At 37.1% G+C, this 23758-nt stretch overlaps 1 protein-coding gene across 3 annotated transcripts in view; it reads right to left on the bottom strand.

Moving 5' to 3' along the window:
- SNCAIP (synuclein alpha interacting protein) overlaps nucleotides 1-23406 on the bottom strand; it is a 138872-nt gene extending 115466 nt beyond the window's left edge. For 2 of the 3 annotated variants that reach the window (XM_072416037.1, XM_072416039.1), the window contains exon 1: nucleotides 23305-23406. The gene's annotated coding sequence lies outside the window, so the exon portion shown is untranslated. The remainder of the gene's footprint in view (nucleotides 1-23304) is intronic. The other variant, XM_072416038.1, reaches the window with a different exon arrangement.
- Between the last annotated feature and the right edge of the window lie 352 nt (nucleotides 23407-23758).

Raw genomic sequence — 23758 nt, forward strand, 5'->3', positions numbered from 1 at the left:
AGTATAAATAGCAAATGCATGGATGCTTGCTACATCTCAGTGGTTCTGTACTAATTAGTTCTTTTCTTTTAAATTGCTGAGTGACAGATTCTCTAATCACAAGCCATAAAGCAACTCATGTAAATTAATACAATTAAACATAAAAGGAAAAAAAAAAGTAAACTTTTATCTGACGACAGTGACTGGGTGGTTCCTGGGGAAAAAAAAAATTATTAAAAGCTTTGGCAGTGGCAAAAATGCTTTTGTTATACTACTCCACCTCCACTAAAAGCCCCTTGGCATATTTTTTCAACAACCAACGGGCAGTATTCCTGTGTATGGTCCTGATATTGGTCTATGTAAGAATTCTTTAGACAGAAGTCACTATAGCTTTTCAGTAACAATAACCTTGACTAGCACGTGGGAAAAACTGTTGAACTCTTCTGGCTAGCTTCCATAACCTTTCTCCAAATCCCTTAACATTGTAGATTTGTAACAAAGGTTGGACATGAGCCATTATCGTCTTTAGGCCAGAAGTAGTCAGTGCTCCACTGAGCCAAACCTGACACTGTGTAGCTCATCCAAAAGTCAGATCCACTGATGGGTCAAGGTTGTCCATTGGAAGGAACTTCTGCTTCTTTTGCAACCTGTAAAATTTTTGTGATAGTACTTGTGGCAAATTTTACCAGCCCCTTTGTGCAGAATTCCTTTCAAATGGGAATAACTTATCCTCCAATATAATTTTTTATATGAGAACTTAAGGGTACTCACTTATATAAAATCAATTACTAAGTTTTAAAATGACTCTCACATAAGAGATGCATATTCCCAATATTACCAGCATATCCTGTATTTCACACAATCACACAATAATAATAACAACAACAACAACAACAACGGGGGGAATTATCTAGGTCCCAATCACACTAAGCAATGCCCTATATGCATTTGTGCAGTAGGGCAATTCAATAGTTTCAAGTGGAGTGGCAGCTTTAATGTGTGTTGGCAGCTCCAGTACAAGCGTGTTGGGGTTTTGCTCATAATAAAATAAAAGCATAGCGGTAAACATCATTTTGCATATTAAAATGCATTGTTGTAAGGTGAGTTTTTCTGCCTGTTTTTGCAAAAGTGGGAATGAGTTTAAAAAAAAGGAGCAACCCTCTACATTATTTGTGTGAGACATTTAGGGGAAGTGGTGAATCTCTAATTAGAACAGCTATTTAAATGTATTCTATTTATTTTTAGCGAGTGGTCTAAGTATAATTGAAAATAACTAAGGGATCAGTATATACTTGCTTTATATAATTTGATTAATGCATATTGTAATATCTGTATTTAGCCAGGCTTGTGTCATTGACTGGTAATAGAGAGGAATGGGTTCTGTGTGCACTTGCTCTGTAGTTCTAGCATTTGTGTGTAGAAAGGCATTGGAACAATCCCCTTAGTAAGCTGGAATTTATATAAAGGAGAGACTACACCATACATAAAAGCTGAAGGATATAGTTACATTTGTACCCATGTTTATGCCAACAAACATATTGCACATGGAGTGCCAGGATTGATACTGAAGTTTCTGCAGTTTCAGTTTGGCTTCAAAACTGATAAAAAGAAATACAAATGGAAAGGAAAACATAAAATAACTGCTTCACTTTCCATAGTGTGAACTTGGATTTTGTTCCAGTTTCAATATAACCCTACTAATTTACATCTGATACAAAGTCAAAATTATTGTCACTGCAACCCACTTGCCCATCATAGAAGTGAAGTATAATCGAGTTGCTTTTTGTTTTCTGCTTCATGCCTCTAGTGCGTGAATGTCTCTAAATCTGACCCCTAAAGTGTATGTAAACTTTTCACTTCTTGCTTGGCAGTTTATTTTTTTTTTTCTGTACTCCCTATACTGGAGATCGTGAAGGAGGGATTAAGAAATCTTTCCAAAGTGAGAGTAAAAATCCCCCCATTCCAAGATATACCTTCACCTCCTGTTCTGAATTTGCGATGGACTTTCATTGAGTGGATTAATTTCTTCCCCGATATTAATTGGTCACAAGGACAAACAGGGCCCAATTTAAAAAACAGGGAATCTGACATTCACCTAAACATTTCCCGGGGGAAATAAATTACTGCCATTGAAACACATGGACCTTAAAGATTCCCACGAAGGAATGTTTGAGGGAATATCAGATTCCCTGTTTTAAAAATACGCCCCATAAAGAGGGTAAATAGATATCTACGTCAATTAAATTCTGACAAGGGTTCTATCTAACCCTTTCCTAAATTATAAACAAAACAAGAAAAATGTTACATTTTCCATAAAGGTGAAAGATGTCAGATGTAGATAGATTAGTGTTTAGCACTCTGTCATTGCTGTACTAGGGTACCAAAGTCCAAGCCAGGACACTATCTGGATTTTTGTATGGGTTTTCTTCCCACATCCCAAAAACATACTGATAGGTTAATTGGTCCACCAACCAAAGTGGCTTAAACTGTAAGGGACATTTGATTGTGAAAACTTCTGAGGGACAGGTATTGACTTTACATCCTGTAAAGCATTGTATATTATGTTGGTGCTATATAAACATATGATAATAATAGAAAGATTGAGTTATCGTAAAAAGAGAGTTGGACCTGGTACTTTTCGCTTACATAAGATATTTTGGATCCTACTGACAGATGGTTGGACTGGTATTGTTTAGAATACACAGATCCTATGAGTCTTACTGATTTTGCTTTAGAGCTCCAATATGTTTTTTTAAATATATCCTTGATAGCACAAAATAAGGGTTTTATTGCAAAGATTCTCAAAATATCTGCCTTTTATATATATTAAGTAAAAAAAAAATGAAAACTGATCAGCATGAAAAATGTCAAAATAAAACAAAAGAGGCAAACTATGAAAAAGTAAAAAAAGAAAAATGAAATAAAATATTATAAGTTTTACTCATCATGTCATGTTTACAATCATGTCAAGAACAATTTTTCCTTGGAAAATAATGATGGTATCAACCACTGAAAAAAAGCATCATACTACGAAGAAAAAACCGAAACTGGCAATTTTGTCCATGAAGATTTTGTTTACAAGACAAATTGAAAACTGTACCCAATGAATCCAAAACATATTTAGGTTTCAAAACAATAAATCAAAGAAAATCAAAATGGTTTCCAAGTAGAAATGAATTTTGTAGAAATGAATTTTGTTTGGAAATAAATTCAACTGTATTTGTTACAACTTTTAACATTGATGAAAAGTAAGTAAAATGTTTGACTTAGCTGGCAGTTGTTTATAACCAGAATGGTTCTGAAAGAAAATTATTTGCGTCTGTGTTGCTTAGTTTCTTTATAGTCTGATAAAGTAGTATAATAAAAAAAATGATTACAATAAAAATTACTGTAGAATAACTTGCAACATTTGTTATTGCCAAGGAACTAATATAAATGGTAACTAATGATTACATCAGGGTTTGGATGGTTTGTAAAGTACTCAGCAGGTGCACACCTATTGGCTTGTTTACTTTAAATAAATTATTTACATACTTTACCTAAATACTTTTTTATATTAAAGTGCTCAAAGTGCCAACGTCATAGCTGTAAAGTCTTTTAACTCAGAAGTGTTTTATTGATAAGATTTATTTTAGCAGGAAAATACTAAGATCTGTCTTGATCTTTCCATAAAAAGGGTCCTTAAGGTGATCTTGCCTAAAATAATCCAGGCACAAAGTTCCAACAATAGAAAAATATCTAAATTCTTACTGTCTATGTATCTGCCCTTCCATTCATTTTTAGTTCTGAAGCCTCTTATTCTGGATTCAGACCTATATATTATAAATATTATTATTACAGTTGTTATATAGCAGGGACTATTTGCCTGAATTTTAGTCAAAAGTGAAGACTATGGCCCTAATTTAATAAAACTCTCCAAGGCAACTCTCCAATACACTTTTATCAGTGAAGTTGTGTGATCCAGCAAACATGGAATGGATCTGGTACAGGATTTAAAACATTTGCTAATAAATAGCTAATGACTTTAAGGAAATACATTCCAGGTTTGCTGGATCACCCAACTTCATGATGAAAGTGTTTCCTCTCCAGCCTTGGGGAGCTTTCATAAATCAGGACCTATGTAACCAATCTTCACAATTTATTTACTGTGTTAAAAGTTAGAAGGAATAAGTAAAAAGTTGGAGAAATATGACCAAGGTTCTACCTTCTTGCTGCCAACAACTACACTGCTACACAACAAATACACAAGGGCGTTTCTAACTTTACTGAAGCCCCACAAAAAATGTAGAGCTGGTATATATATATTGGGACATACTTTAAAGTCAACTTGGTATAAAGATACATGTATTTTTATAACAATATATCTTTAACACTGTATTGTAAAAATCTCTATTCCAAGTAGGCTAGTAGTATGTTCTAACAATTCAAACCCCTACAAAGATCTGTATTGAAATGGATGGCCAATTAGGCAATCATCCTACAACTAACAATATGGTTCATTTGCAGCCAAAGTCATGGGGATAATTAGCTACTAAGCAGTGTTTAGAACTTTTTCCTCCAACTGTTTATATGGGAAATTAGCTATATACTGTCTAAATAATCTTTCTTGTTGATGTTGCTTGACCAAAGAAAGGAATGAAGAAGAATGATTTATGTCCAAGGGAGACCAGAACTGGCTTAGCACTATGATTGATCTGCTATTACAAAAGCAGTGACATACAAAGCTTGTTAATAGGCTTTGCTAATTGTGATTACTCTTTAGTTTTAGCGTCTGCATATATATTTACAATCTGGGGAAAAATTAGATAAATACTTAATTATAAAGTAAACATTTATCTGGGTCTTTTACACGTACATACAACTGAACCAAAAATCAAATGACCTGTAGCATCCTCCCAGAAAATAGTAAGTATTTCCATTTCTGATGATATACTTAAAAACCCCCAATAGTAATAACCAATTTGGTGAGAGATTTCCCATTTTCAACAGATACCTTTGATTTTTAACTTGTTCCCTATAGAAAAGTCATGCTAAGTGGGTCTAGGTAATCAACTCTAATAGTTAGCAGCATACTTTGGCTAAAAGATCTCCAGCTGATCCATGCTAGCTAATCTTGGGTATCTGAAGAATTCTAAAAAAAAACGGATTGTAAAGGTACTTGTAAGCAATATGCCTGTGAAAATGGTCATGTTATAACAAATTGGGGTTTGTCACATTTACCAGGACTTTCATAGGTGAACCCCCCAACAAATGGATGACCCATAGGAGGGCAAACTCTGCAGGTCAGGATCAAACACTTTTTCTAGATAAACTGTAACAAAAGGCACTTTTTTGCTTTGAATAGTATATAGAAGGTAATAAACTAGTTTCAGAGCCTGCTGAAAGTGGGAATTCTAAACCAGAGAGAAGAGGGTTGTTGTTGTTGTAACATTTAATTAAACAGTGTCAACAAAAGCTAGGCAAAACTCAGCTAGGACATAAATAGTATTAAAGTGATTGTTTCTAGAGGTAGGTCTCAGTACCCATCAAGTTTTGCTGTGCGGCTCTTTCAGGGGATCACGAGACACGATAATAGAGGACGAGTCCAGGAATGCCAGGGATGTGGGCAGGTTGCTTGATAGCAGAGAGAATGCTAGGTAATAGATAAAGGTACCTAGTCTGCACAGGCCAAAACAAAAAAAAAACGAAGCAGGGGTCCTCTGGGGGAGATACTAGGAATAGTAAAAAATGACTTTTAAGAAATCCATTCCAGGTTTGCTTCATCAGCTAGGTTCATCGATGAAAGCGTGTCTTCTCCAGTCTTGGAAAGCTTTATTAAATCAGGGCCTATTTGTCAACCACATGAATTTAAAATGTTTATCCCAATGACAGGATATAAATGTTGGTGTATGTTTCTGATGCTCTCTGGAAATGAAGAAGTTGCTTGAATAAGCTGCAAAAATGTCTTTAACATAGCAGACCAAGTCCAGTTAATTGTGACAAACCACTACTAGTTATTTCTACACAACCAGCCACCATCTTAGGACTATGGTATCTCACCATTCTATCACCCAATGTGTTTTTGAACTCTTGCTTCTTCTACACAGTCCCTTCTATGTCTGCCTGTACTGAGATGGGATACGATCCATGTTGTGCAATGACTTCTTTAAACTCTAAAGCTTTCAAAACATTTCAAAACACAGTCTGGACTATCTTTTTCCTTGCTGGCCCGGTGAATAGATTTGTCCAGCCACAGTGATATCTAAGTCAAAGAGGTGGTATAGATTTTGATCTGTGTTATATCTAAGCAATGGCCAGTACACTGTCAAATATTATCAGCAAAGAGACACTTTCCTTTAGCTGATCTACCTGGTTAGGTCATTGCCCCATACATATGTATTTAAATTTTAAAGGCATTGTGGATAACTTATCTCTTCAATGTCCTAGTTCAATAAAAACAGAGCATCTGTCTTGTATTTTTGGCTATTTGATGCATGAAAGAGCATGAAACACTCAGTTAAAGATAATGAATTGCAGGTCCTCCTGGCACATCAGTGTGATTCAGTGTCCAACTCTGTCTGCATTTATTTGACTTGTTTTGAAGACTTTTATCTGTGTGATGTTCCGCAGTAATCATTAGCCCCATACAGCTTTAATGAAAATACCTTTGCTTGGAATTGTGTTCGGATACAAAGCCAACTCATAACCTGATTGCAGTTGTTGTACACTGCCAACACAACTCCTTTGAGGTATCTTCTCAAAAACATTGTCAGATCAAAGTCACAAGTCACACAAGCACGAGAAGGTCAAGGGCTACAAGTTAAATACCGTTATGTCAAAGGATATCAGGAACTGAAGATTTGTTCTGTGTCTTTAAAATCATAGAAATTCTTTGACTTCTGCTCGCTTGTTAATATGTCACTGGCTTCACTCCTCATACATCACGGCTGTAAGAAGCAGTGCATACTCTTCCAGGACATCTGACAAGCATTTGTGCTATTGCTCGGCAGATAGTAGTGGAGGTTATAATGTTTAGCAAGCAGAGGTGGTAAAGACAGATTGTAGACCCGTTGCATTATATCAAAAACAGCTGAATCACTGTGATTGTCAACCAATGTTATCATAGAAGGCAAGCTGCCAATTTTAGGCATTGGACTTGGAAACCGGCCCCACAAGATTTTTTCTGCCTCTTTATAGGGTCAAGAAAAAGTTATTTTTTACTGAGATATGGAAATTTTCTAAATACCATACATTGGTTTAAAGCTCATATGTAAATACTATTGCTATGTATCACTTTTTAAAAAATATCATGATATATACCAATTTGAATGGAAAATCAAATAAAATACTGAGTTAGACTGATCTTTCTCAACCAGGGTTTATCCTGAGGTTGTAAGAAATTCCTTGATAAATGAACTATTTCTGTCTCTCAATAGCCAGTGACAGCAATAGTATTTAAGCAGTCAGTAATAGGGAAACAACAATGTTGTTTAGGGGTCCTTCTTACACGGACAGTGATTGTTATCATGGAAGGCAAGCTGACAATTTTTGGTATACTACCATAGAACCACAATATTTATCACCAATGTAGGATGACACTTTTTACTGGCCACCAATTTAAAGGGGCATTTCTACATTACATACCAATCTAACAAAGCACTACAATTTATTTTCTGTGTTTTTTTTTGGGCTATCATAATTATAAATTAAATTTTATGATATAATTGGAATTAATTTTGTCTTATACTTTAAAATTATTTAGGTGCTTTGGGTGTCAAATATTCTTGCAAACACATTTTTAGCCTACTGATCATGCTAAAGTACCATGAAGTACAGATAGTATAATTTAGTAACAGCACCTTAAGACATGAACTTAGTGGTTCCCCGGTGTTAAAAAAGGCTGAAAAAGACCAAACGATCCAAAACATTTTTTTTGGTTTGCCAAATTAGAAACCTCTATGCTATGTTGAGTGGCAACTCTAAGCAAACTAAAATAATGTGTGTTTTTTATGTTAATACTATTTTTTTTTAATTTGAAGGTGAGATTGCAAATTCTGTCTTTTCGATTTTTTTTTCCAAAAGCCGCGTCACCTGATCTCGAGCCTGCACAGTGCAAGATCGGGTGACGTAGGAAGAACAATTCAGAAGAAGTCTGTGCCAGAATTGAGAATAACTGACTGGACTAGGATTGTGGAGGGATCAATGGCTTTCCACTTGTAAAGGTAAGTGTACTTTTTTTTTACATTGATAGTTTTGCTTTAAAGTAGAGATCCCTTTAAGACAAAAGAAGAGCATTGTATTGTCTATCATAATATGTAGAAATAAACCTATGCACACATTTATGTAGATCTATCCCGTGGCCACCAACATTAAGATAAGGATTCCAGGTTAGTTTAATTAATTACATAAGGACAGCGCTTTTTTCATTTTGCATGGGGAATAGATAAAACCACAAAGCCTGTCAGACTTTTTTGACATCTTATTCAAATATTTTCCATGCACTTTCTGCTGTGTCTAGAGAAGGACATCTTTGCTAAATTATGGAAACTGCCATTTAGACATTGGTTACCAAAATCAATATCTTCAATAGATGCTTTACTATATGTTACTGATCTGTAACAAATAAAATGTTCAGATTGTCTCTCAATTGAAGAAGCTTGCTAAGTTAGAAATTTTCAACTGGGGCTCTGGGAAACCTTAGGTCTTCGGAAGTTCCCTCACTGGTATATGTGTTTATAAGTAAGAAGAAAAAAAAATATACATTTGGTAGAGATTAATTTTATTAAAGCTAACAGTGCATATAAAAATATACTTTTTACTTACGTTTTGCACTTAATTCTTTATGTTCTAATATGGGAAATTAGAAGCAATTTACTTTAAAACCCAATTTCCACAACTTTCAGCCAAAACAAAGTTATTTAGGCTATGTTTCTGTTTTGTAATAATAAACTACAACACAGTAGGTGGCTAGCAATTTGCTTATTATAACAAATCTGGTATGTGCAGGATATCAAATAGGTATCAGTGACAAATTGAGCTATGTCTAGAGCTAGCGCATTAGACAAAATACAAGCTGTGTGCTTTTTATTATCTGCACTTAGTGGGAGCTATCTGGGGAATTGCAATGACCACAGAACAGTTTGCTTCATAAAGATATCATTTGACTAGGCCTACTGGTCGGAGATAATGGGGGGAATTAAATGAAGCATAGATTCAATGAGCTAAAATGTGAGCAAAAAAAAATAAAATTTATGTTAAAACCCAAAATAGTACATAAGATCTTGCAATAAAACACAGAATGGGAGAAGGAAGGCCAGCATCCTGAGCCAGTCAGGTTTCTATGCTTTTGCACAGTGCTGTCATTCTAACACTGAAACATGCTAACAGGATGGGAGAGTTCCTTCATTGTTCAATATAAAGGAAAAGAGGTGATTAGGTCAGGATATTATTTGTAGTCCTTGTTTATACAGTTACCCCATCCATAAAAGTGTATCTTCTTCAGTTATAGGAGCTTTATTAACTCAGACTCATAGTATGTGCAAACAGCAGAGCAGTGGGAGAGACCCAACAGGTCCACCGACTACAGGATGAATGCAGAAAACTAGAGGAAAGTGTGGAAATAATTCCCATCATCCTGCACAAGTAGAGAGAGCAGCATTGGCTTTGCTTTATTATATGATGATTTCAAGGGAAGTTCAGACAGACATTATAAAACCAGCGGAACCCCATTTCCTTTTAGCTGGGTACACCAGCCATCACTTTTCAGTAACCAGCCGGCTGTTTTTGGGTGGCTACTGATAGGTTAGGTCAGTAATATACTGTGAGCTGTGGATACAGTAAGTACAGCAGGGGTGCCCCAAAGTCCTGAAATTGATTCCAATGATTCCCTAATTTCAAAAAGGTCAAGAAACAATGTTTTATGGCATGCAGCGAAAACATAAGAATGCTGAAATCAGTGCTGGACCAGTACATTCTTAGAATTACGTGTCCACTTTCTATAGTAGTATTGCGTGTGAAATGCTTTACAAACAAATATTTTATCAAACTGATTTTGGACTTTACCATGAACTTAAATGAACCTGTGTGCTCAGCCAAACTTCTAATGCAACAGCTCTAATAGATAGCTTGCAGCATAACTTGTTAACATACCCCATTTCCTTTAGGTTTTCTTCTCTTACTGTCACCTGGAGCCTTGTCAGCTATTTTACTGAGCACACAGATAATCCATTCTGTTTCTAAATCTAGCAAGGGACCACAGAGACCTTGACAACAAAAGTTAGTTATTTTTCTCCTTTTCATTAAATAGTCTGCACCAGAGAAGTAACACACCTCATCGCCAGTGGTTAGAAAAATGGTCCAGCTGGTATTAGGACTATGATATAACAGTTTAAGCTGCATTTCAGCATATTATGATATATGGCTTTTTGCAAGAAAAATCCCCTCACTTACACAAACAATGTAAGTCAGAAGAAAGGCTGGGGGAAAGAACTGAACTAAAACAAGCAAGTGTTAGTGTAGCCCAAGACAATTTCCCAAATATTTTGGACATCATTCTGAAACTATGGTGGGCCAGGCAGACGTTTGCCTTTGCCCCTTTTTTCCCCACCCTCCATCGAACCCATGACCATTCAAATTCACATTTCTCCTTCTTCTCCCAGTTCTCCCCTCTACCTACTTTCTTCATCTTCTCTTTTTCAGTCTTATTCTTCTGCCTTAAATTATTAATCCCCAGCCCTATCCTCCTTATTCTTCTTTAGCCCCTCCATAGACTCCATGTGGATGGGGGATAGTCCAGTGCATGTATTGAGGGCTTTTCAATCAAACTAAACCTAACTAAGTTATCTAGGACTACGGTAGGTGGAGTTTACATCTGTGCATGTTTTTTTGTCTTGTAAGCACAACAGAGATTGTTGTAAATGTCACATGATATTAAGGATCTGTTCTATTTATCTACCTTCTTTAAGTAAAGTATCAGAAAGTGTTATTGTAGCCTTGTGATCATTCCAAATGTCATATTGCAACTCTTAAACGTAGCCTTCTGCATATTCATTCTAAATTCCCCTTTCCATTTAAAACAGTTATTCCACTCAGCTGCTTGACATTGAAAACAGGCATGCTTTTGACCTGCTTTCTTTCAAACAGTTTATTTTGGTGAAACATTTCCTGAGAGGATCTCACAGTTTCCCACTTCCACCGATGGTTTTCTTCATAATTGATGCATGAATGAATCAGGCCAGCTGAGGTCTGAATCATTTCAGAGAGAGATGCAGCCACTGAGCAGAGGAAGCAGATACGGCTTTGTTTAGGATCTCCTCTGACAGACACCTGGATTCCCAGTCTTGTGTTTATGACATGTGCCTTTGCAAACAACTAGGAAACAATCATGTGTTCATTGTTATGGCTATAGCTCAAAGGCTACGTCATGTAGACAGGAATGTACGTTTCCTTTATAAAGAAACACAGGATCTATGAAACACACACTCATTGGGTTCGTTATTACTGGAAGTTTTAAAGAACTCCAGATTAACAGATATTGATGTTTTAAAACTGAACTCCAGGAATGACTATGTAAAATAGGGATTGGGAAGACATGGAACATTCATAGGATTTCAACTGCTGTCTAAGAAGAGTTTGGAATCTTACTGCACAACCTGTGGCCCTTTGGCCCTCCGGGTTCTTGCATGGGTCAGACTGTGTTTTCTTTGTCTAAGTAAGTGAAGGAAAAATATTCTTCAGACTGGCTTTTAGTAGTTGGTTTGGTGTATTTCTTTAATTTTCTGTGTGATCCATTATGGTTCAGCAATGGATATTGAGTGAAATATCAAATGTGGTACAAGTAGGTAGCACACATACAGAAGCACTGATTTGTAATGGGACAGTAAATAGAAGTAATCTCAGTCTCATGTAATGTGTCTCCAGTCTATGAATTTCTACTGAAGCATGTCCCCAATCTTCAACAATAGTCATAGCAGGTCTGTGACCATGTCCTGCAGCATGTCTATTGTCTCTGACCATCTCTCGTTCAATGTCTGTAGTCTTTGACCATTTACTGTTGCATCCCTGTAGCCTTCTGTAGAAAGTTACTAAATCCTATATGTGGCTCTTTGGTAAAGTCACTGAAGTCATTAGAGGCATCCTATATCTTTGGGTTTAACTCATCAGAAGGGAAGTTATTACTGCAATATGATAAGACCAGAACTTCCTACCTATCCTTTACCCTAATGCATCCTCCAAATGATTTGTAACACAGCCTCCTGGCCTCATTTAGGAGATTTCCTCTCACTTCATGTCTTGGTGCTACAACACTCTATTAGGGTATCAAACTTTGAGAGCTGGTTCCCTTCCATGCCGTTTAGGGACTATATAAGGCTGATACAGGTTTTTATTCAAATACAGCTACTGCTTACAATTAGAAAAAACATTTGATGATGTATTAAGGATTACAGAGATGATTTATCTACAGTTTTTATATATACCTAAAGTTTAGCTTTAACTCTTTGCCTCACACTTATTATTTGCTACTCTAACTTAACTTTCAACTTGTCCCCCACTCAAAGTATCTAAACCAGTTTTTCTCAACTTTTCACCTTGCCTTACAATAGCGGCTAAAATATCTCCTTATTAGACAACTAAAAACCTCATTAGAGTAATGCAGCTGGCTCTACCAAGGGATGTTCGCCCCAGAACTATGCAGACATTATGAAACTGGAGATCAATTAGCCACAGTTCGAGGGACATCAATATCAAAATATTGCTACTGATTGATACACATATGTAAATGGAAATTGTTGAAGTATTAGACCAAAGTTTAATACAAAACATGCTTGTACTTTTTGTATGATCATCATAAATATTTACCTATATATATAATGTCTTGCTAACCCTCACCTGGAAATATAAATGCAGCAAATTGCTGTTGCCACTAGGCATTATTTTGCTAAAGAATAATTTCTTCTTTTTTCATTGAACTTCTATCTGGAGGTCAACAAGCTTTACTTGAGATTCCTGAGCACAATTTACTGCCTTTACAGCTATAATCTTGCTATGTTTTTCCATTTCCATTTTTTAATCTTGCTGAGGAAGCAATCCCATTGGAGCACATCCGTGACCATACTGTAGATGAGATGTTGCCACCCTCCTTTCTGCACATTACTACCTCTCTATGCAAACCTGCACTGGGAAGGAAAAGTATGGCTGTTTAGCTTGTCATGGGGTTATAGAATAGCATCACTGGGATGGAAAAGATGTTCTACTAATAACTATGGCTAATATTGGATCTTTTGTAGTTGGTAGTGTCATGGGAGGTATGGCCAATGTTACTAGCAAAGACAGTGAGGGCACAACAGAACTTGAGTATATGAAAGATGGGTTGTAACAAAGGACAGAGGTAATTGAAAGTACCTACATTGAACATGAAAGCCTAATGTACTATAAGGCCCAATAATATACTGGTATAGACAGACTCCATACAGCACAACACAAGAAAGCTGTACAATGTGTCAAAGAACAGCCAAAACTTCTCATGTTCATAGTGAGCCTCTGTATATGCCTACTAGGCCTTGAATTCTTTTATACAGAATATGTAAAACCCTTTGGTTAATAAACAGAAAATCTAGGCAAAGGAAGGAATTTAGTGAATTAATAATGCTTTCCAGCAAACACAACTGTGAGAGGCAGCAAGAAGGGTGTCCCAGTATCACCAACAAAGCATTCTGGGATCATGAGGTGGCAAACTGGAAACGGGGTGGACTGGTACACTTTAGCATTGGCTGGATTAAAAACTGAACTTCTAACCATAGAGGCATACAAGGTTTCATTTACAATTTGGACTAATGTATACCTTTCAGAAAATAGTAACTATTTTCTATCTAAAGCCTTTATTGTGGTTGGTGGAACCCATAAAAGAGGTACCAAACAGTGTAATGGGTTTACAATAAAGGAAGCATTGTTATCACTGCTAATAGTTTATATGGCTACAAATTAGTTTTTAAGAAATGAGTAACTGTAGCTGCCTATAAAATGACAGAAGCCACTCATGCTAATGTTAGCAAAACCCTTGCAGGAATTTATAAATACAAGCTATGCCTGTAGAAAGCACAAGTTATAATTAGATGTAATTCGGGCTGCAGAGAATGTTTACAATCCATTATTTTGATTCCAAAGGAGATAAAATTAGTTGAAAGGGTGTGTGGAGGAGAAGGCATGAACAGATAAAGTATAGGCCTTGTTTATTGGACCATGGGGGAACGTAAGTTCTGGTTGGGTCAAGGTCATACATTTGATTATTGAGAATATTAGGAAACAGTCCAGAACATGCACAGCAAAGGAACAGATGAAGATCTGGAAGTGAGATAAAATAGTCTGGCAGCCTTACTACTACGGATGGATGGGAGAGAAGGTCATTTTCTTAAGGGACCAAAGAGTTTTCTTAATGAAAAAAAGCAAAGAATAAATTTTATAATAGACATCTGGAGGAAGGCGGAGTAGCATTGCCCATTGTTTTTATTTTAGACAACTTCCAGATATTATACCATTTATCTGGAATAACATTATAACATACATTGCTAATAAATTTTCCTGCATTCATGGGATCTTCTATTCTGTTTGCTAATTAAAATACAAATTATTGTATTAAAATATTTCACATAAAAACAGATTCTAATAGAAGTGAATGCACTCTTGTACTTTGTGCCATATGTTTGCACATTCTCAAAACAAATAATTAGAGAAAACAGAATAAATATGATTCTGATTATAGTATTCAGTTCCATATGTAGGATTCTGTTGCTGACCTCTCCTTCCAAAAATGCTAGTTTTTGTGGCTGTCTTACTAATCCAATGGTTTCATACTTTGTTGCCTTCTGACCTAGGACCTAGGATCAGTTACTGGTATTTCATGCTGACTTTCCTGTGTTCATCAGCAACTCAGAAAGTAGAAAAGCCAGAGGCAGCCTGTCAGTTAGCATTTTAGAATGCTAGCATTAATGGTAGCCTTCATATGGTTTCCTTTCAGTGTTAGCTTATAGGGAAAGCTCTGATTTGAGGCCTTTTCTGTTTACACAACATCTCCCAGTATTAAATAATCCTCATTTAACGACCTACCTAACAACTTTTTGGACAACCAGCTCTACGACCCATGCTGTACGACCCGTGCTGTACGACCCATGCTGCCACCTGAGCCATTTTAGAAAACATCCCAGTCCCGCAGTTCATCAATATTTGGGGAGTATTCCTTATTCATGGAATTTTTTACACAAGATTGTGTACATTCAAAGAGTGATTAAAAATAGCAGCTACAGCTACCATAATGATGGAGTAAAGAAGATATGCCCACACTTAAATACTATGTACTTTTGGGTATATATTCAAGAGTGACTAATACTTAAAATCCACCAATGAACTTCCCCCTACTCCAAGGATTCCCCAGCTAACATTTTTTTCTCCTCTTTACATTAACTTTTTTTCTAATCTGTTATGGACAATACCATGATGTGCAGGGTGCTCTTGCTTTTTCACACTGTAAGCTTTTCTCCTTGTAGAAAGTGGTCCTGCTCCCATGAAATCATCTTTATTCTGTGGGTGCATCATGTCATGGTGATGCTCCTAGGTGGTGGGTCCATGATGCCTGCACTCACAGGACTTTATCAGTATTCTGGGTTGAATAACACCCAGAATAATTCAATACAAAAGACTGAGGACATCTAGTATATGAACACTACGAAGGACAACGCTTAGGCAGAGTATTGCAGTCAGATGTGTTGAGCTAAGTGTGTGAGTTGAGCTATAAAGAAAGAAAATACACCTAATATAATATTATATACAGTATATATATATTATATTTCCGTGCAGTTAGACTAGTCCCAAGTTATGCAGAAGAATTATAATGGCAGCAATTTGGTGGATTTAGATAGCAAGGCAGTCAGGTATTTAGGATAAGTGCCAAATTAAATTACCATGCCCAAGTTAATTATGTGTGCATCCTACCTTTTACAAGGTACAGGTTGACTCTATAAATAACTAATATAGTTCCCACATCAAACAATTCTATTGAATAAAAAAATGTTTTCCATACACAAGAAAAACAACTATTACCAAATTTGGTCTTAAGTAAAGAATTGTAACAAAAATATAAAAATCAAACCCAGAATAATTATTTCCGATGATTCATCTCAGAGCCAACTGAAGGGAGACATTACAAAACCAGGAGAATTGAATTAAGAGGCACCATAGCCATACTCCAAGTTAGATACAACTCACGCTTCAAGCCAATAAAGAAAAGAGGTCAACGTATAAAGAAAACGAAGTTCACTTGTGGTTAACATCCTGGATCTTTGCCTGATTGTATACTTGTACAGTTTTTTTTTTACTCCTCTTGTATTCTCTTTAGGAAGAAACATAACACATTGCTCTTGTATGCCATCATTACATACATTTATGAACAATGTTTTACTTTTTAGACTTTAGACTTGTCCAACTGGAAAATATATCCATGTCTCTAAACAGCCAATACAGTATAGCAGCAAAAAAAATCTAATAAATTCATACTTACCTACAGATAGCTAATTAACTGCTAGGCGGGGACAGCAGATGACCAACCTGTATCCATAATAAGTACAAATTATGACACAAAAACTCTACAGTCTAAAGGGAGGAGCACAGTATTGGAGGACTGAAGCATTTTTAACCTAAGCACAGTAAAGTTGGGGACCTACCTACCTACAACAAAAGACATAGCAAAACTTAAAGGTAACAAATTTTGGGGATTAGGGCAAAAGGCTGAACAAGCCAAAAGATCATCAAACGTGCAAGCTAATGCCAACTTCTATCAAAACTTCTACCTGATATTGAAATATCCATTTATTACAAATATTTTAAGCTAACAGCTCTGATGTGTTATCAGTGAATCACTACCCCAATATCTGAAAAGCTATAATCTAATTTGTCATCCATAAAACAAAATCATCTTAATCTACAGGACTGGAGAGAAACCAATAATAGACTGTCATGCTTCAATAAGCAACCTTGGTTTTGTGTGCTGTTCTGTAATTGATTACATTTGCACAGTTGATGATTTGGAAAGTCCTTAAAAACATTTATTGAAGACCACATTTGGAAAGTTATAAAATAAATACTGCTGTCACAAGAAGTAAAAATATCTAATGAAGTCTTTATTATGCACAAGTCAGCAAAATCAAACTCTGTATTAATATTCTTCTAGCACTTGTTATGGTATAATAAATTACAAATGCACAAGCCCAATGTCTTCAACAACTAATATGCTATCACTAACCATGGTATACATTTGTTTGCTTTTACTATCAAATTAATTAGAATAAATTAGGAAAAAAATTAGCATTTGCCTATTTTAGTGGATCCAAATATTGCTTTATAAAACATGACTTTGTACAGGAAAATCTTCTCTTTCTTTTCAAACTCATGAAAAAGCCACCAAAGGCCTTTATTTAATACAATAAGGGACAGTAGACCCTCCACTATGCTCACTACTAAGGCTGTAGAACATTCTCCTGTTCCTGCTATTCTATTTACAGTCTGTGGAGAGAAATAAACCATTCAACAAACCCTGTGCATGAGGGCCTGATTTATTAAAGCTCTCCAAGGCTGGAGAGGATACACTTGCGCCAGTGAGCCTGGGTTATCCAGCAAATCTGGAATGGATAAGTATTTCATATATTATGGAATGTGTCATGTTCAAGAGTCTAGCTACCCATAACAAATGATCTGAATATAGTTTATTGCCCTGGCAGGTAAAGCCAGGTTATCATTATTATTTTTTTTTGCTTTAAGCTTTATTTTTAAAGCCATTTGTATATGAGAGTAGGGGATTTTGAGCAAATAAACCTTATATTTAAGGTCAGCCTGAGAGAACATCTTGGGAGAATGATGATAATCAGCTGTAGGTAAAAGGAAGAATTTACTTCCCCTCTATCAGATCTAGCAAGTCTCAGGGTGAAGTATGGGGCGTAGATGTGTGGAACAATGATGATTGGGCTGAGCTGGTAGAGTGTGATGGATTTTATCTGGTGCACGGGTAACAAACGACTAGGGCAGGAGAGTGAAAGATTTGAGACATGGGTACATAAAGATAAAAGCAGAACATAAAATGGCTACATATTACAAAATTAGAGACACTGTGTGATTGATTGTGTCTGAGCTTCTAATTATAGGACAGTAATAATGCAATGTTCACAAATACCACTTAAAATTCCTGCATTTAAAACTGTACAAATTTTGTGATCAATATGTCGTGTCACATGTGTGTTATTTCCTTTTGACAACCCATCCAACATACAAGTCAAACTGTTTCATGCTACAAAATATAAATAGGCAAATTAAAAAGTCTCATGGGTTAAAAGGCAAAGAAAATCCCATTTCATGTCTACCTAAACCCTGCCCTGCCTAAACCCTGTCAAGCTGCCAAAACATGGAAGATTGGTGAATATCACACAGTTATGTGAATGTTTCATTTCAACGAAAATAAAAGCTACTGGGTAGGTTCATGTTATTTCATGTAGAATGTTTACAAGGGATGATCTGTGCCTGTGTGCAGCATATACTAAGGGTATCCATGTATATTTTAAGCACTGTATAGTATGATTAAAGGGTCCACGCTATGGATGGGCACCTTTCCATATGTAAGTGTTGATGACTTAGATATTCCACAATACTCAGCCAGTTGCTGGCTGACAGAGCATTTTGGGAAATATAATATAGCAAAGAACAGCGAAAGGTTTGCTATGGTTATATATTAAAAAAATGAAGAGAAGAAAGCACAATATGCCTTTTCCTAATACATAACAGATAAACTGTATTCCCATCATATGATGTCAGTTTCTATCTCTTAGAACATCCATGTAGTTCTAGTTCTCCAAAATCAAAAGTCTCACATAGACAATACTAGTTGAAATGAATTTACATATTGCATCTTGATCTATGAACCTAAAGCAGAACATAGATAAGACAACACAGACAACATAGAAAGAAAAATCAACAAAACCAATAGTGCAATAGTGACTTTTAGTGATTACCCCTAATGCTATTTCTTTCTTTCACACAGGAATGGGAAAAGGCTCGAACCATGTTACGTTTATGAGCCTACACTGCTTATATTTGATAAATAATAAATAAATAATAACAAATTAAATAATTTATAAATTAACACAGATTTCTATTAATTTGTATTTATTTGCCTAAAGTTTTGACTTAAAGTTTATGTAGCATCCTATATATAATTTTCATGCTATGTATTATTTGATGTGTGTGTCACTTCCAAATATTCATTCCCCCTTACATAAATGACTCCCCCAGACAAAACCTTTATCTATATTTTTCTACAGAATGATGGAACCTTTTTTTCCTTCAGCCATCACCTCGGGTCACCATGAACTTTCTGGACTGAGATGCTAGCTCGTAAAGGACACAAACATAAGTAAATCCCAGACACGTACAGTGAGCTTCATATTTTTGGCTGTGTATACAGGTTTTCCTCTTCTCCGAGGATTTCTTCCATTTACCTGTTCACACTATCATGTTGCAATAATTCACATTGGAGCTTGAGCTGCTATACATTTTAAGTAACTCCCAAATCACATTTGTGCTGCAATCTATCACAAAGTGCAGCAATGTCTGAAGATGCACTACCATGCAAGGCCTTATATCCGATTCTCGAAAAAAGGTCATGTGCAGTCTTGCTTAAATTGTAACGCACATTTACTACACAAGTATAAACCAGGCATTGGAGAAATTGCAATCCCGCCTAGAGCTATCTGTGTTCCTAATCTGGCTCTGTCCATGGCTGGCAATGCTGCAAGACTGAAGCAGATAGAGGGAAGATGAGTGAACCTGAGTGATCTAACAAACCTGGAATGGATCTGGCCCAGAAATGAAACCATTTGCAAATAATAGGTAATGGTTTTAAGAGATCCGTCCCAGGTTTGCTGGATTAGACAGATAGATAGATAGATAGATAGATAGATAGATAGATAGATAGATAGATAGATAGATAGATAGCTTCTAAAATGCTATTTAAACACTAGTACTGCATTTTACATTTATATCATTTCAGTATGTTCAGCATAAAGGCAGTGCAGCTGCACAGAGCAGTAAGTAGAGATAATCCACAAAAAGTCAGTTCCACCTCCAAAATAGTTCAAAAAAGGGAGAAACACACTTCAAGCTCCTGTTGGGATATGAGTTATGAGGTTATTTTTCAGATTTTTCTCCCAGTAATGATAATCTCTGGCCTGTCAAGCTTCACATGATATATACCCAGCTGAATGGCTTGTTTAAGACCCCCTTTACTCCAGAGCTCCTGCAGCTGACAGCTGAGCCGTCTTTCAGGAAAGTAAATGGTGCTAGGAAGAGAAGGGATACCTTCACCCCTCCACATGTTTAAAGGGCTCTGGCACGCCTCATAACATCACAAAACATTATTATCTCCAGACAGTGGCTTGTTGTGTGCCCATATGTAAGGATTTAGTCCACCAAGAACTTTTATTTCAGGTTAATGTAACAGGTTGACTTCTCCCTCCTTCCCAAAACAGATTTTATTAGAGAGATTTCTGCACTGAAGTTTCTAAGAGTTTGCATTGATGAGCTTCAAGGGTGTAATTCACAATTTAGAGCTGGTGTATTTGACAGTTGACCCACATTTGACCTGCTTGAAGCTTTTTGCTTTTGCATTCCTAGAGACCTGTATGGGGTGAGGATAAGCAGTTCTAAAGCAAGCAAAAAGGACAACAACCCACTCTGTAAGTAAGTTGGGTCATTAGCTTTCTGTGAGATTATATATATAAATTTACAGTTCATACAGGCATCTTCATGCAGCAATTGGCCCAGACACAAACAGCAGCTAAAGGACCAAGATCCCTAATAGACGCCCTAAAATATCTAAATATCAGTGAGAAATTCAGCCTGCAGCATCATTACAACTGATATATTGCCTGTACACTGACCAAAATCCAACTGAATTGCCAGACTTCCTCCCTCTTATCTTCTAGATGATGCCTCCATCCTTCTGGGAGGACTCCTGGAGAATATCTCAGACACAAGACACACCAGTCCATTGCAAGATTGTCTGCTCAGAAGATTTGGGTTGCTGTGCACTCCAAAGAAGGATTGTAATGTCATCCTCACCTAGGCAGGCAGAGGTGGTTGTAGGGTGATTTGTAAAGGGAAATGTGGGGGGGTGTAAGTGGACCTTCCAATTTATTGCAAGGTCCTCATTATGACCTTGGTTCACCTGAAGACAAACAAAGAACTTCATTTTTAGCTGTGTCTCTGGAGCAGCCTTTCACAACTTTTTTTGACACTTCTTCTATAAATACTATATCCAGAGATCATAGTATATTGGCATGGGGGTCAGTGGGAGGAATCCTTTACAAATAGCCAAAAATGAAATTATTGTCAGTGGCAGCTGGTCTGAGAGTCACAAACTGGTCATTGATCAAGGAACCTCTAGCAAACTCTGGAGGAACCCTGATTGAGAAACACTGCCCCGGGTATTGGATAGGTGCTCCATCCCAAATAAAGACATGGATACATCGTTACAGTATTGTTACATTGTATTGTCCTTTGTGCTTACATGTGGTCCTCTGATCTGCACTCCAGCTTCAGCATACTTTTAGGGTCATTTACTACTGTAAATGACCCTAAACAGCAATAACCAACTCCTTTTCTCACCTTTGTTGGTGACTATTATTTATTTTAACATTTAAACTGTTTTTTTTCAACCCCCCCCCCCCAAAAAAAAAAAAAAAAAAAAAAAAAAAAAAGCAAAACATCCTTCTTGCATTTGTAAATATCATGCATATTAAAACAAAAAATAAAACATGTTTTGTATAACAAAACTGTCAAAAGAGAGCCACTCAGACATTCACAGTCTGTATTACATTAAGTTATATACAATGACAATGTTATTTCAAATCAATAGAAACATTGCTAAAATAAAAATAAAATATTTTTGATCTGTTAGGAGTTTGCAACTGCTTGAGCTTAACTGGTTAATTGAAAAATAACGGTTCACAGATTGTAATGGTGATCCAAAGGCTTCAGTATCCTCTGAGTCATTGGATGACCAAGCATGCAGATCCATGGTCCTGACTTTGATAATTTGCATTGTGGGATAGTCTGCAGTTTCTGAGACCACAGACAGCCAGGCACCTGGCATTCTCAGCAATGCCTGGTATTCCTCATAGTCAAGGTTCCCATTCAATAAAAACTCCAGAAAAATCCAGATCTGTACAGGAGAGGGGTGACAGAGGACAATAACCCCACCTGATCCTATGTCTCTAAATTTAGGAGAAAACCTTGAAATAACTTTCAGGTCTTATCCACATCTCACAGCACATTAGTATGGTGGTCAGAAGGAAGAAAGCCTCCTACATTGCTGGACATTGGGAAGAATGTCATTCTTACAGATAGCCAAAATGATCATTGGAGTCAGGGGTAACAGACCTGGGAGTCATACATTGCTCAACCCAAGCAATCTCTGGAGGAACCCTGATTGGGAAACACTGCCATTCCCTGCCATGTGTTGGTGAAATCCCCCTCTACCATAGATACACATATCATATTCTCCATATTACTCTATGTACTCTATGTACTCACATATCATATACTCCATATTAGGTATGTGTGTAGGACAGAATATGCTCTGCACACAAATCACAAGCCTGATGAAAAGCATAAGGACAGACAGGAATGCATTCCAGACCTGGGAATTAGCAGTAATGCAGTCTGAGCAGAGGATCAGGTCTCTGGGAGCACATCATGACGTCATAATACATACAGCCCAATCCATTGCATGTCCTGGTGCCACAAGAACCCAGGTCAGGTGATCAGAGGGGGATTACCCTGGGTACATGACCTCCTAACCAGCTTTACATGTCAGATCTGATAAATTCTGCTAATGGAGCCTGCCTGACAGCATATTGTCTGCCAATGCCATCTGCAATCACCCATGTCTGATCAGCAGAAAGCTGACAATGGGGGTGAAGGCTCTGTACATATGTGTAGATCCTGGCAGTGCCCCGCACTCACTCTGCACGGGGGTGACATGCGATCAATCAGGGTCACGTGACGCCTGCCATGGCTCCCATCCATCATCGTTATGATAATTAGAAGATTGTACAAATACAATAGAAAAAAGGTTTCCAGTAAAATGATACAAAGACACGGACAGCAATGGAAGGATAACGGGGCAGCTGTTACTATAGATACGATCACTCAGCATCGTCTCAAACACAGAGGACTACAACCCCGATCATTGTCCTGATCACCAGGTGTGCTGACACCAGCCATCTATCCCAGCATGCGGTGCTGGCTCACCTTTGTCTGCTGACACACATCTGTAGGATGGATCCTATCCGCCGATGCGAGTCCAGGCTGCTGCAGCTCCCAGCTACAAGGAGTCAGTGATGGGGAGGAGGGCGGGGCTTCCACACCTCGGGCCTGATCATCCAATTACACAGGGCTAACCTTGGCAGCGGGACACACCCCCTGCTCACTGATTGGCTGCAGCTGTGCGGGGACGGCACAGACCACGCCCCATTAGGTCACTAGCCCGGTCCCCGTTACAGCTGGAGGTTCAGACCGCTGCGGAGATGGATGGAGGGGGTCTGATAGTGCTCAGAGCGCTGTGTATGGGGGTCCTCTACTTCCAGGTCCAGGCTGTACTCATATATATGTTATCTCCATAGTGTATAGGGGGGCAGGTGGTGCCTGTCATTATTCTGGGAAAAGTATAGAAAATGTCCCTGGGTGTTAGAGCAGCATGAGGGAG

Source organism: Pyxicephalus adspersus, chromosome 6 (genome assembly GCF_032062135.1).
Source record: "Pyxicephalus adspersus chromosome 6, UCB_Pads_2.0, whole genome shotgun sequence".
Lineage (NCBI taxonomy): Eukaryota > Metazoa > Chordata > Amphibia > Anura > Pyxicephalidae > Pyxicephalus > Pyxicephalus adspersus.